The following is a 15725-nucleotide window of genomic DNA, read 5'->3' on the forward strand; positions in this document are numbered from 1 at the left end:
TGGATATGTTCACAATTGGGTGAAGTCTCCAGTAGCCTGTCATATGACCCTGTCTGATATAATTCTATTAGCCATTTTTGCAATGTCTTTTTTCAACTTCAGAAATCATCAGATTTGTGGATAATTCAAAATTCTATGGGAGATGTCTTAATGATAAATGTCAATAAGCATTTTGACAGGCTGAAATGGTCAACCCCTCCATTTTAGACTTAAGAGGGGAAAGTATAGCTCTACATTTAAGTAAAAATAAATAGATGGGTAAATGACAGAGATGATAGATAGATAGATAGAGAGATAGATAGATAATAAACAAAATCACATAAATTCCAAATGGAGAAAATCTGACTTGACCAAAATTTGTGAGAGAGAAAAGATTGAAGTAGACTAAAAGACACAAGTTCAGTATAAACAATATAAACAGTATAAAATAATAGCACACAGTTGTCCTACAACATAATGGATAAGAGCTTGAGCTTCAGTATCAGCAAAGCTAGACTCACAGTCCAAGTCCATCACTTAATAGCTGTGGAAATTTTGCTTAGCTTTAAAGCCTCAGGTTCTTATTCTATAAAACGAGTATTACACACTGTCACATTGCTAGTAATACAACTTGGGTCTTATTCCTCTGGTGTCTTTTCTAATGTAGGGCTATTTTAAATAGTTTAAAAGATATTTTAGAAAAAAAAAAGGATTGGAATCATTCCCTGGGACCTTAGAGAACCAACCAACACCAGATTAACAGAGGAACACTATCAGGGGCCAATTTCAGCTCTCTTCTTGGAAGAACATTGTGCCTGGCAGGTCAATACATTCCAACATGGAACAGACTTCCCCATGAAGCAGAGTAATTATGGTGCCCCAAGCAAACAGGCAGTAGGTGTGTGACCAACTGTCAGGAATTCTGCTGTTGTGATTCCAATGAGGATGAGAAATGGCACCAATGATCTCTGAGATCTCTTCAGCTCTCAGATTCACAGATTTCTCCAATTCTGGGTTCTATGATTATTCAACTGTTGTGAAGACAGGATTTTACAAAAGAATTTACTGTCAGTGACTTTGCTTTATAGAAAGCTAATTTGCCTGTGTTTGAAGTCACAGGGAACCAGATCCCTTTTCTCAGCATTCACCTGAGGGTAAAAGTAACAGAAAGCATTCTCAAATCCCTCACAATTCCAAGTAGCTCACAGAACAACTGAGACTTGCTCCCCCTATTCTGACATTACCTTTTTGTCTTTTGGCCAGTTTGTGAGATATCATTGGCACACGCCCCATTCTGAGTTTATCTGCTGCCCTGTGCTGTCCCCTGCTGCAGATGCCAGTTCCCTATGCTGTCTCCTGTCCCATCAAAACCACAAATAGTCAGTTTCATTCTCCCTACATCATTAGCTTATTCATCCGTTCATTCAACAAATATCAATGACACACTACTTGGAGAAATAGTTCCCCTTTAATGAGTATGTGCCACATACCTGTAGCTTTCCACACTTTAGCTCAACTAATTAAGTAACTCTGAGAGATTTACATCATCTGAAGATACAAAAAAATCAAAATTCACAGAATCAAATGAATCCACTCACTAATATTGCACAACTAAAAACTGGTGAGACTGTGGTGTTCTCATTCTAGTGCATTACTGTGAGCAAGTAGGAGAAAATCTCTTCTATCCAACCACTTATACCTGAATAGTGGATATTACATGTGCACAGGTAACTATATTAGAAGTGTGGACATGGTAATTACCTAGTATACTCTGGTCAGAAATGTGATTAGAACAGCCCTCTGGGGAACACCTTGATAATATACATCCAAGATCTTTGTAAGTTGTGAGGGTTTATTTTATGTGTCAACTTGACTGAGCTAAGGGATGCTCAGCATTATTTTGGGTGTGTCTGTGAGGCTGTTTCTGGGAGATACTAGCATTCGACTAAGATACCAGCCCTCATCAATGTGGACCAGCATCACCCAACCACTGAGGGCCTAAAGAGGGAGAGGATGGGTGAATTAGCTCTCTCACTTCTTGAGCTAGGATGTGGGACGTTCATCTTCTGCCTTTCTACACCAGAGCCACTGGTCTTTGGGCACTAAGTCTCTGGGACTTATACCAGCACCCCAACACTACCCTCCTTACACTTAGTCCCTTGGCCTCAGACTGGGACTCACACCATCAGCTACCCTAGTCCCAGGGCTTTAGCCACAGACACTACCCACTTTCCAAGTTCTCCAGCTTGCAGATAGACAGCAGACGCAGACATATATCAGCCTTTATAATCATATAAGCCAATTCCCATAATAAATCTCCTCTTATATTTATATACTGTCTCTCTCTGGTGAACGGTGACTAATACAGAAGTCTGTATTATTTGATATTAAATGATCACGTCTGGTAATTTAACTTTCCAGCTGTGATGTAGTAAGTTGTAGCAGACTAGTACTTCCACAGAAAACAACCAGAAAAGCTGAACATAATAAAACAGAACAAGTGTTTGAAGTTGGGAAAGAGCTGCTTGGACACCCAGGACGTGAGAAACCAAGACTCTTGAAAGAAGCGATCTTTGAGGGAATCCCAACATTGTGCATGCCACTTTTGTACCCCCATGGCGTTTGTTCGGTTTGGGGGCAGTGGTGGAAGAGGCTGAAAAAATTCCTGAGAAGCAGGAAGTCAACCAATCTTTCAAGCAATCCCACAGGACTGGGGAGACAAATGACTACTGGGGGAAGCATATAAAAGGTGCAAACTTCCGGTTATGAAATAAATGAGTTCCAGCGATGTAATGTGCAGCAGTACAAATACAGTGTATTTGAAAGTTCTCACCACAAGAAAAAAAATGTTTACAAAGATCTTGGATGTATATTATCAAGGTGTTCCCCAGAGGGCTGTTCTAATCACATTTCTGACCAGAGTATACTAGGTAATTACCATGTCCACACTTCTAATATAGTGATGTGATGGATGGAAACTGGACTTTACTGTGGAAATCATTTCACAATAAACATATACAAATACTGAGTCATTCTACGGTACCCCTGACACTAAATATGATGTTATGTGTCACCGAAACCTCAGAACAAAATAAGTCAATAAGGCTGCTATACAGAATACCATGGACTGGGTGGCTCTCAAACAAGTGACATTGATTTCTTATGGTTTGAGGCACCAGCAGATTCGTTTTCTAGTGGGGGGCCTGCTCATCACTGACAGTCGTCTTCTCACTGTCACCTCCCAGGAGGGGCTTCGCTAGACCCCTGTTATAAGAACACTAATGCCATACATGATGGCTCCACCATCATGATCTATCACATCCCAAAGGCCCCACCTCCAAACACCAGCACATTAGGTTTCTTCATATGAATCTGGCATGGAAGGGAGAGGGGAGATGCCCAAAAATCAATAAAAACTTAAAAATAAAATAAAATTGAAGGAATATGGTTCTCAGGCCCCTGGGACTGGAAACGACAAGATCCCTGACAGAGTGGAAGTAGTAAAGAAAAATGATCCCAACATTTGACAATTATATCCGAGGCACTTTGCAGATTGTTAAGCTACGCAGGGAAAGAGGCAGTAGTCTCACTGTCAAGAGGATTAAAGAAAAAAAAAAAAAAAAAAAAAAAAACCTGGAGTTTAAGTCCTGCCAGGAAGGAACTGCCCTAGTGAATGTTCCAGGTCTCAGTCAGGACATCTGGAAAGGCACACCACAGAGATGAGAATAAGCCAAACACAGATGATCCTCACGGAGAATGCAGCTTGCTCTCGGAACAGCCCTACTTTAACTGCCATTAGAAGATAGAGTGAATCCTTTCTGGAAGAAGTTTGTTTCATCCAGATTTTCTTCCATTTTTTTTTTAATACAAAATGTCTGGCCTTTAATCAGTAGTTACCAGCCATAAGAAGAAACAAGACCCAAAAATAAACAGGCCCTAGAAACAGACATACAAGTAACCCAGACACTGGAGTTACCAGAGACAGGCTTTACAATAAGTGAATTACTGGAATTTGTATGTTCCCAGAAAATAAACAGCAAGGTGGACATTATCACCAAAAGGGAAAAAAGAAGGCACCAAACAGGGCAGTAGCAGATATGAAGAAATAACATCTTAGATATCTCAAAAACTCACAAAAGCCATCAGGGAATAATCTAAACTGCTCTAGAAACTAAGTAGGAAAAGCATAAAAGCATAAAGAAAATCACACCTCCATACAGTATCGTAAAACTGCTTAAAAAAAAAAAAAAGACAAAGACAAAAACCTTAGAAACAGCCAGGTAAAACAGACACATTACTTTCAGAGGAGAAACAGTAAGATCAAAAACAAACAAAAAACAAAGGAATACCATCTTTAAAGTGCTGAAAGAAAGTAAATGTCCACCTGAAATTCTGGGTCCATTGACTGGAAATATCCTTCAAAAATAAAGATAAGTTAAGGCAAATTTTCTGGCAAAGAAAAAAAATCAGGTAACTCATTATCAGCAGACTTCCATTAAAGATGATGGATGTTGTGAAAAGAAGGAGAACATGCACCCCTGTTCACAGCAGCACTGTCCACCATAGCCAAACTGTGGAAGGAGCCGAGATGTCCTTCAGCAGATGAAAGGATAAAGAGGATGTGGTTCATATATACAATGGAATACCCCCATTTGCATCAACATGGACGGGACTGGAGGAGATTATGCTGAGTGAGATAAGTCAAGCAGAGAAAGACAATTATCATACGGTTTCACTCATTTGTGGAACATAAGGAATAGCATGGAGGACATTAGGGGAAGGAAGGGGAAACTGAAGGGGGCGAAATCAGAGGGTGAGAAGAACCATGAGAGACTACGGACTCTGGGAAACAATCTGAGGGTTTCAGCGGGGGGGGCGATGGGGTAGCCCGGTGATGGGTATTAAGGAAAGCATGTGTTGTAATGAGCACTGGATGTTATACACAAATAATGAATCATGGAGCATTACATCAAAGACTAATGATGTACTGTATGGTGACTAACATGATATAATTTAAAAAAGAGATGATGGACGTTAACAAGACTTACTGTGGAGATATTCCATAATTTTCACAAATATCAAATCACTATGTTGTACATCTGAGACTAATATAATGTTATAAGTCAATTACATCTCCGTAAAAGAAAAAAGGGAAAAAAAGAAAATATTAATGAAAATTCTCATATAAGGAAGACAATACCAGATAGAAACAGAAATGCAAGAATAAAAAAGGTAAATTTTTAACTTATTAATCTCAATTGTATCAGGGAGCAGTAAAAATGTTTTGTAGGGTCCAAATATATGTAGAATTAAAATGCATATCAGCAATAAAAAAAGAAGCAAGAAGAGGTTAAATTATTCTTTAAGAAGCATTGTCCAAAAGGGCAATGGTGAGAGTATACATTATGTGAGATGCAAATAAATCAAGTAATGAGGGGCTCCTGGGTTGCACAGTGGGTTAAGGGTCAGACTCTTGATCTTGGCTCAGGCTGTGATCTCACAGATCATGAGATTGAGCCTCCTGTCAGGCTCTGTGTTCACTGCAGAGTCTGCTTGGGTTTCTCTCTCTCCCTCTCCCACTGACCCCCCACATGCTCTCTCTCTCTCTCTCTCTCTCTCAAACAAATCAATCTAAAAAATAAATCAAAGAATGATATTGTAATCTCAAAATGAATAATTATAAGAATGTATAACAAGCTAATAAAGGAAATGTGGAATAATAAAAAATACTGAACTAAAAGAAAACAAGGCCAAGCACCTGGGTGGCTCAGTTGGCTAAGCGTTTGCCTTCGGCTCAGGTGATGATCCCAGGGTTCTGGGATCCAGGCCCGCACTGGGCTCCCTGCCCCTCTGCCCCTCCTCCCACTCATTCTCTCAATCTCCCTCTCTCTCTAATAAATACATAAAATCTTAAAGAAAAAAAAGAAGGCAAAAAAGAGAATGAACCATAAAACAAGTGACCATAAAGATAGTAAATATTATGATAGATATAAACCAATTATCTCAATAATTATATTAAATATAAGCAGAATAAAATCTCCAATTGAAAATTAATTATTAATCTGTGTAACAGCCACAAAAACAAAAACAAAATCAAAACGACTATGCAGCTTACAAGATACACATCCTAATATGAGGGCAAGATAATTCAAAATCCTCAATCACAGAGAGACCAAAAGGAAAACATGGAAAAAGGTCAACCATGAGAATGTTAACAAAAAGGTACTATAGCTACATTAATATCAAGCAAAGAAAAGTTTAAGGCAAGAAACATTACTAAAGATAAGAGATATTCATAATGATAAAGATGTCAATGCATCAAATTCTAAATAACATAGCTTCAAAAATTGAAGAACTGGTACAATAGATTCAGAGAGGAGCATATAAGTGAGGTAGGAGGACCATCAGAGTAGTATGATGACCTGGAATCCAAATGAATCAAGTCTTTGCAGAAGTGAGTGATTAATTCTACCAAATGATGCCCACAGGTCAAGTAAAGAAATATTCGTTGTCACAATCCCCACCCACTCATCTTGGCTCGAAGGAGTGGCCATACATAAAATTACTAAAGAGAGAGAGAGAGCACAAGCAGACAGAGAGGCAGGCAGAGAGAGAAGGGGAAGCAGGCTCCCCGCCAAGCAGAGAGCCCGATGTGGGGCTTGATCCCAGGACCCTGAGATCATGACCTGAGCTGAAGGCAGAGGCTCAATCCACTGAGCCACCCAGTTGTCCCAAGTGTTTTATTTTGAAATTCAAAATTTCAACTTTATTTTTATTTGCTGAAATTTTCTATTTCTTTTCTTTGCTGAGATTTTCTATTTTTTTTTCCAGTTGTGTTAGCAGGTCTTCTCTGATACCACATGATGGAGGAAGAGGGATGGCACCTTATTACTGCCAGATAAGGGTGGGAATCTGGGTTTCATACATCACTTTTATTGATGCCTGGGATGCAGGGGTGATGTTCCTCATTATTGTTGAGTGGGGGTAGAAATTTAGACTTCTTAATATATTTCCATTGATATTACTCTGCCTAAGAAAGTATCTTGTTACTCTTCCCCACATAGCCTCCACTGATGCCAGAATGCTGGTGGTGGTAGAAAGTAGAGTGGTGTCGTTATCATTTCTGACTCCCCACTAGGCCTTCTCTGATACTACTCCTAGCAAGGAGGGAGAGCAACTCCTTAAATGGGGTGTGGGTGGATGTCCAAGTTTGCCATGTGGTCTCCACTGACCCTGGGAGGGTAGAGCTCCTCTCAGCTCCCTATGTGTCATTCTGTGACACCACCCCATTTGCTTCCTTATGGTCTAACAAGGATAGAAATCTAGACTCTCCAAATCAGCCTTTGCTGCTGTGGGTGGACATGGGGTCACAGCTTTTTCTGTGGTATTTGGCTAGTGTAGAGTGGTTATTGGCTAAAAATTTTTTACTTTCTTGAGGCTTTTTTGGTCTGTGCTTATTGGCATTTTCAAGTTCCTCACCAGCTCCAAGTGTGGGATATATAAGGCAAAAAGGAAGACAAAGTCACAGAAACATCTTTCTTTGGATCCTGAGTTCCTTAGCCTTCTTCTTTCTACTTTTCAGCATGTTATGTTTATTTTAGACATAGTGTCCAGGTTACAGACTGTTTATTGTAGAGGAATAGAAAAAAGAACAATTGATTCTTGTTATCCATGGTTATTATGTTCTAAAAGTTACTGTGAACACTCAAATAGCAAATACTGAACCATTGTTCCTACAGGAAATACAGGATTATGGCTCTGTGAAAAAAAAAATGAAGAACTGAAAGAAGAAATGCACAGCATTAGTAGGAGACTTTAATATGCCTCTTTTAGCAGATGAGAGGAAAAATAGGCAAAAATAAATAAATAAATTAGTAAGGACACAGGAGATATTAATAACAGAATCAACAAATCTGATTTATTTGACAAATGCAGAATACTCCACCCAACAGTAAAAAGCACTCATTCTTTCCAAGTACACATGGAACATCTAAAAAAGCAGCCTTTCACTCTCCATAAATAAATTCTTAACAATTTCACATTTTTAAAAATCATTCAGAGTATAGTTGCTGTGACATGCCCAAATGTTTGGAAATTAAGCCATTTACTTTTAAAAATAAATGAATATTTTTAAAAACTTTTAAAAAACTCATCCTGAGCCAAAGAATAAATCACAATAAAAATTAGAAAACATTTTGACCTCTATACTATATTGAAAATACGACATCGACCTGTGGAGTGTTGCTAAAATTCTGGCTAAGGAAAATATGCAGTATTAAGTGCATTTGCTAGTCAAAAGAAGGCCAAAAATCCATCAAGAAGTTAGTGCAAAAACAGCAAATTTAATCCAGGCAAGTAAGAAAAATTAAAAAATAACGTGAATTGGGGCTCCTGGAAGGCTCAGTCAGTTAAGTGGCTGCCTTCAGCTCGTGTCATGATCCTGGAGTTCCAGGATCAAGTCCCACATTGGGCTCCCTGCTCAGCAGAGAACCTGCTTCTCCCTCTCCCTCCTCCTGCCACTCTGCCTACTTGTGCTCTCTCTCTCTCTGTCAAATAAATAAAAGAAATCTTTAAAAATAATAATAACGTGAATTAATGAAGGAGAAAACACATACACAACAGAGAAGAATCAACAAAGTTGGTATACGCAAATGATGAATCATGGAACACTACATCAAAACCTAATGATGTACTGTATGGTGACTAACATAATAAAATAAATAAATAAATGAATAAAATAAAGTTGGTACTTTGGAAAGATAATAAGAACAAACACTTTGCAAGACTAATCAAGAAAAAATAATGCAAAAATTGTCCAAATCAAAATGAAATGTAAAAAGAAACATCACTACAGATTCTCGGACTTAAGAGATCTGATCAGAGGCTCCAGGTGGCTGGGTGGAGCCCAAGGGGACAAGTCTCATGAGGTGGGAGAGAAGTCATTGTCCCTGCTGCCAGGAGGCAGGTCTGGGTAGGGACCACCAAAGCTGGCCCGCCTTTCCCCACAGACTCCAATGGCCATGCTAACAGACCAGCTCAGGAAAATGCTACCTCCTTCTCCAGGCCTTTGTTCACCCTTACTCCCACCCACATCATAAAGCCACCAGGGAGCGGACACCTGTTCAAGTCCCTGCAGCCAGATCCCCGTGTCCAGGCCAGTGAGCTGCTCCTGGGTGGGCTCCCTATTTCTGCCAGTGCATGTGGTGGAGTGTGGGAATGCCACAGGCAGACAAAACACACTGTGTAAAGGCTCAAACGTGAGGCTGAGCCAAAAAGGTCCAAGAAAGCCTGGGGGCCTTCCCCTGTCTGCAGGGAACAGCGTAGTCACACCTCAAATGGCAGGCTGGGGAGATGTACTTCATCCTGAGGGTCCTGGCAGGTTGTGAACGGAAGGGGAACTCAAGAGGAGTTTCCAAAGCTGCTCAGAGGCAGAACAACTAGACTGGGGATGATGGAGACACTGAGGCACAGGGAGCTTGACTGCTGGTGAGAGGTCACAGAGCTGGTAAGTGGCAGCACTGAGGACTGAAGCACCTACATTAGTCGTTCAGCGTGACGCCCTCGGGTTCCAGACTGGGCACAGGTACAAGGGAGACCTGAGCTTGTGGGGCCTGGCCATAGTCCCCTGCTTCTCCCCACAGGTGCTAATAGCTGTGGAAGCACTTGCGAGATCTACACAGGGAAGCAGAGGGTGTTTTGGTCGTTCCCTGGTCCCAACCCCACTCATGTGTTTTCTGGGATGACGGTCTCCTGAGACTCTTCACCTGCCCCTTCCCCAGTCTCTGGGTCTGGAAACTCCAGAGATAGCCCAAGCCCAGTATGGAGGGCTTCCCATTTCAGGCAATGAGTGGCAAGAGATGTGGACATTTATCCCAGAAACAGGTCCCAGGATATGCAAATTCTTTGAAGAAAACCTGGGCTAGGCATGCTCAGGAGAGCCCAGGTCTCCTTTCTTTCAACAAAGAGAACAGGGCAAGAGTCAGGACTAATAGCGGCCTGAGGAGTTGGGCATGTATTGGGGAGGTAATGGGAGGTTTGGATCAGAGGAGAGAGGAGGCTTTATCAGGCTACGGGGCAGGGAACAGTCTGTGGGGGTGAGGAAAGAGGGTGAGAGTCCAGGAGGAGGCTACTGGAGGAGTCCAAGTGAATGTCAGACCACAGTGATGACGTCAGAACGGAGAGAAGTGCTTAATTCTGACTCCGTTTTTTAAAGAAAAAGACAAGCAGATTTGGGGATGTTGTAGGGGACAGAGTCAGAAATGACCCCAGAGATTCAGGTCCCAGCAGCTGAAGGAATGGGAGCTCCATCAGTTGGGGTGAGTACTATGGCCTGAATTGTGTCTTCCTAAAATTAGTCATACTGTGGAAGTCCATATACTCCAAAATGTAATCATATTTAGAAATAAGGTATTTGAAGAGGTGATTAAGTTAAAACTTACTTAATGAAATATCTTTAAAAATCTTCAAGTATCTGAAAAAAAGAAAAAAAACTTACAGCAAATGTAATTCTTAGTAAAATACTGAAAGCTTTCCCCTAAGATTGGAAATAAAATAAAGAATGTTCACGATCACTACTTCAAGCCAACATTATTCTGGAATGCCTATAAATCAAGACAAGGAAATAAAAGTTTTAGAAATTGGAAGAGAAAGGTAAAATTGTCATTATTATAGATAACATGATTATATACATAGGAAATCTAAAAACATTCTACAATTAGAATTACTAAGTGAGCCACAAGGTCTCTACTTACTAGATCAATATACAAAAATCCTATATACCACCACAAGCAATTAGAAAATGAAAGTTTTTAGATGATAACATTTACAATATGAATCAAAAAAACTAAATACCTAGAAATAAATTTAACAAAGTATGAATGAGATCTGTACATAGAAAACTATATAACAATATTGTGAGAAATTAAAGAGACAAGGTATATACCATGTACATGTACCCAACATCATGAAGGTGTTAATTCTTCCCACATCTATCTTTAGATTCAATATAATCTCAATCAAAAGCCCAGCAGGAATGTGTGTATGTCTGTGTTTGTATTGGCAAAATGACTCTAAAATTTTTATGGAAATATGAAGGGCCCAGAGTAGTCAAGACAATCTTAAAAATGAAGAAAAAAGATGAAAATCACTCTTGACCTCGTACTAGACACAAAACACTATTCCCGGTAGTTGTAGATTTAAATGTGCAATAAACCAATAGGGCTTCTGGAAGAACGCATAGGAGAATAACCTTGTAAATACAAACAGGTTTAAATGGAACACAAAGTGCAACACAGCTTAGAGGTAGGAGAGTGTATATTCCAGATTCAAACTGCCTAAGTTTGAAATCTGATTCCACTCTTGGACAAGTTTTTTTTTTAATTTTTATTAACTACTTTTCAATTCCATTATAATTAATATACAGCATTATATTAGTTCCAGGTGTACAATATCCTGATTCAACAAATCTATGTATTACTCAGTGCTCATCACCTTTCCCCTTCACCTAGCTCATCCATCCCCCAACCCACCTCCCCTCTGGTAACCACCAGTTTGTTCTCTATAGTTAAGAGTCTGTTTTTTCACTTGTCTCTTTTTTTCTTTGTTCCATTTGTTTTGTTTCTTAAATTCCAGATGAGTGAAATCATATGGCATTTCTCTTTCTCTGACTGACATTATTTCATGTAGCATTATACGATCTAGAGCCATAAGTTCATCCATTTTTGTGTAAATGGCAAGATTTCATTTTAAGGCTGGAGATATATGTATCTCTCACATCTTCTTTATCCATTCATCTGTGGATGGGCACTTGGGTTGCTTCCATAATTTGGCTATTGTAAATAATACTACAGTAAACATAAGGGTGCGTGTACCTTTTTGAATTAGTGTTTTCATTTTGACATGGCAAATATCCAGTAGTGGAATTACTGAATCATATGGTAATTCTACTTTTAATTTTTTGAGGAAACTCCATACTGTTTTCCACAGTGGCTGCTCCACTTTGCATTCCCACCAACAGTGCATAAGGGTTCCTCTTTCTCCACAGCCTTACCAACACCTGTTGTTTCTCGTGTTTTTGATTTAGCATTCTGACAGGTGTGAGGTGACATCTCATTGTGGTTTTGATTTGCATTTCCTTGATGATTAGTAATGTTGAGCATCTTTTCATGTGTCTGTTGGACATCTGGATATCTTCTTTGGAAAAATGTCTGTTCATGTCTTCTGCCCATTTTTAATTGGATTATTTGTGGATTTTTGATATTGAATTGTATAAGTTCTTTATATATTTTAGATATTAACCCCTTATCAGATATATAATTTGCAAATATCTTCTCCCATTTGGTGAGTTTTTTTTTTATTTTGCTGGTCTCCTTCACTGTGCAAAAGCTTTTTATTTTGGTGTAGTCCCAATAGTTTAATTTTGTTTTTGTTCCCCTTGCCAAAGGACACATATCTAGAAAAATGTTTCTACAACTGATGTCAGAAAGATTACTGTCTATGTTTTCCTGTAGGAGTTTTATGGTTTGAGGTCTCTCAGTTATGTCTTTAATCTATTTTGAGTTATATTTTGTGTGTGGTTTAAGAAAATCTGGTTTCTTTTGCAGGTAGCTGTCCACTTTTGCCAGCACCATTTCTTGAAGAGTCTTTTTCCCCACTGCATATTCCTGACTATTGGGCAAGGTTTTAATCTTTCTGTGCCTCAGTTTCCCCATTTGTAAAGTGAGGATAGCAATAAGCAGAAGATTGTTGTAAAAATCAAATACAGTGATGCATATAAATTGCCTAGAGCAGCGCTTGACACATAGCAAGTACATTGCAGGAGTTATTATTATCATCCTTTCCATGAATACTGAGAAGACCTCCTTGGAGGGGCAGTACTTGTCTTCGTTTTGTGTAGAAACCTTATGTCCAGCACTCTGATATACAATTTTTTTTTACTTGGAGATATCATGTTGGTGGCACTGCTTCACACTCCACAAGCATCTGCTGAACACCCACCTGCTGTGTGCTGGGCTCACCTTGGGGCAGGAGGAGGTGGGGGAGATACTTGTGCAAGAAGCAGCTGACACATCTCTTCCCAGTCACAGAAAGCTTGTGACTGGGAAGAGATGTGTCAGCTGCTTCTTGACACAGGAAGACACAGGCCTGAGAAACTAACTATTGGAGAATGTGGTGGTACGTAAATGAGGAAGGCTTGACTTCACAAAGTAGATTATGGGAAAACACGACAGCAGGTTGTTTGTACTAACTCCACATACAGATGTGCAGATGTGAGTGCAATGAGGGGATGGAGGTGGGAGAAATCAAAGTCACAGGTGAGGCAGTGACACTGAGTCATGAGAAAAGATCATGAATTGTTGCCCTGGAATATAATCTGTAAAGGGTGACAACCCCTAACACTGGCATGATTTGCTCTATTTGCTTAAGAAACACCCAGAACTGGAATTGCTTGGGCAGGGATTACAGGTTTGGACAAGGGAGCTCTGGCATGGAGAGGAGAGAGAGGAAGTCATCCTGGGGACACCCACCCACGGCCATCAGCCTTCTCCTGGGGCACTTTGTTAAATGATTACTCTAAGAAGCCCTTTGTATGCCACTATGGCACTACCTATCCATTTTCAGCAAAGAAAAATGGGTACATCTTCTCCTTCCCACTTCCAGCTTCTTATTTAACCAGATTTGGGGTTGAAACCGAATACCACCTCTCGCTACAATCCAGAAATAAGATGACTAAATCTAAAAGAAACGAAATTCTGGGACGCCTGGGTGGCTCAGTTGGTTAAGCAGCTGCCTTCGGCTCAGGTCATGATCCCAGCGTCCTGGGATCAAGTCCCACATCGGGCTCCTTGCTCGGCGGGGAGCCTGCTTCTCCCTCTGCCTCTGCCTACCACTCTGTCTGCCTGTGCTCATGCTCTCTCTCTCTCTCTCTCTCTCTCTCTCGAACAAATAAATAAATAAAATCTTTAAAAAAAAATTAAAAATAAATAAAAGAAACGAAATTCAAAATTAACACAGAGACAATTTATGCCGCTAACTCACACAAAGCAGCACACAGATTTGAGTCCACAGATCGGTCAACCTTGGGGAGACAACCCACATTCATTCCTAATTCTCCCAATCTTGCCTACTTGGTACACCAACCTCTGCCTGATTTAAGTGGCTGAAGTAACAGGTCGTGGATTATCCAAGCCCCATCTCTCCCTTATTCTCTTGGCTTCCTTTTTTGCTACTTATCACTTATTCTAGAATCTCCATTAGGAGATAATTGGTCGGGGTGCGGGGAGACAGAGTGAGATGCAATTAATTAAATGTCAGGGAAAAGGCAGAAATTATCTGAAATCAGGTTTCTTACATTTTTTAAATTAGTATTATTATATGTGTTTGTCCTTGATCCATTCTCTCTCTTTCCTAGCTTCTTTTCTTTAAGATTCTCCCCCGGCCGACCTTTAATCATGAAGGTCATTTGGGCTCGGATGTTGCTTGTCCCTGGCTGGGAATACTGGACTATGCAACCTCTCCTGGTTCGCCAGGCTTTCTGAGGATTTGTTACCACAAATAATTTCTTTGATTACTGAATTCCAGATGTAATGAAAGAAAAGCACATTTGAATCATGATCTTCCCAGACTGTGAGTTCTGTCTAATTAAAATTTCTTTCTAAAGGAGCAAAATCATCTTCTACCCTCCAAATATGTTCTTCCTCTTTTATTCTAAAAATGTCTCAGCTGGCAGCACCACAACCTTGGTTGCTTGAACCGGGTAACTGGGAGTCACCCTTGATTCCTCCCTCCCCCCCACTTTCCACCCCAGCCATCACAAGTTCTGTTATATTCACCTACTGTTCATTCCTCAGCCTCCCTTCCTCCCCTTCTTCTTTGGAGGACCTGCCCACATCCGCCTGATCAGTTGTCCCCCAATGGCTGCTGTATAGCCTGATACCTGACCACTGCCTCTGGTCTCCTCCTCCAATCTGTCTTCTGCACAGAATCATCTATCCTGAATGAGAATATATATTTAATCAACAGCTCACACAGCCTTCGGGATGAGGGTCAAAGGCCCTAGGAGAGCGTGGAAGGGCCCCAGGATAGCCTGTCTGTCCAGCCTCTTTGCCCACCATTCCCAGTTTGCACCTTCCACTCAAGCAGTCTAACTTCCTTACGGTTTCCCCCAATGCCTCCTGCTGTTCTCACCCCCACAGCTTTCTCTCACCAGACACCTTCCTTGACCCGTTCTCTGTTTTCTATACCTAAGTCCTTTCAGTGCCCCAGTGATTCCCTTCATGCTGGCTTACAACTACCAGCTGATGTGTCTGTCTCCTGTCCTGCCTCTGAATCCTCAGCACGCAGCCTGGCACACAGGAGGTACTCCACAGTCACAGCACACACTGGATGGATGGTGCGCAGCTAACACATATATTTAAATAGTTTAGAAGTTAGGCATATAAAACATAACATATGAAAGAATAAAAACAAATATGTTTTCGAAGCTTTTTCGTTGCTTTGGATCCAGAGCACAGAACCAGTCCTTTGTTCTTCCCACAAATCAGTGGCATTCGGCCAATGCATTGGATTGCTTTTGCTTCCTGAATAATCAGAGTAAACATCTATTGCATTACTTATTAAATGCAGGTGCTGAGCACTTTGCATTTAATCTATAGAACTGTCTGTCCCATTAGGTAAGAACTACTGAGGAAACTGAGGCTTAGTAAAATTAACAGGTTAACTGATTAATATGGAAAAGCTGGGATTTG

This window comes from Lutra lutra, chromosome 12 (genome assembly GCF_902655055.1).
Source record: "Lutra lutra chromosome 12, mLutLut1.2, whole genome shotgun sequence".
In the NCBI taxonomy this organism is placed as follows: domain Eukaryota; kingdom Metazoa; phylum Chordata; class Mammalia; order Carnivora; family Mustelidae; genus Lutra; species Lutra lutra.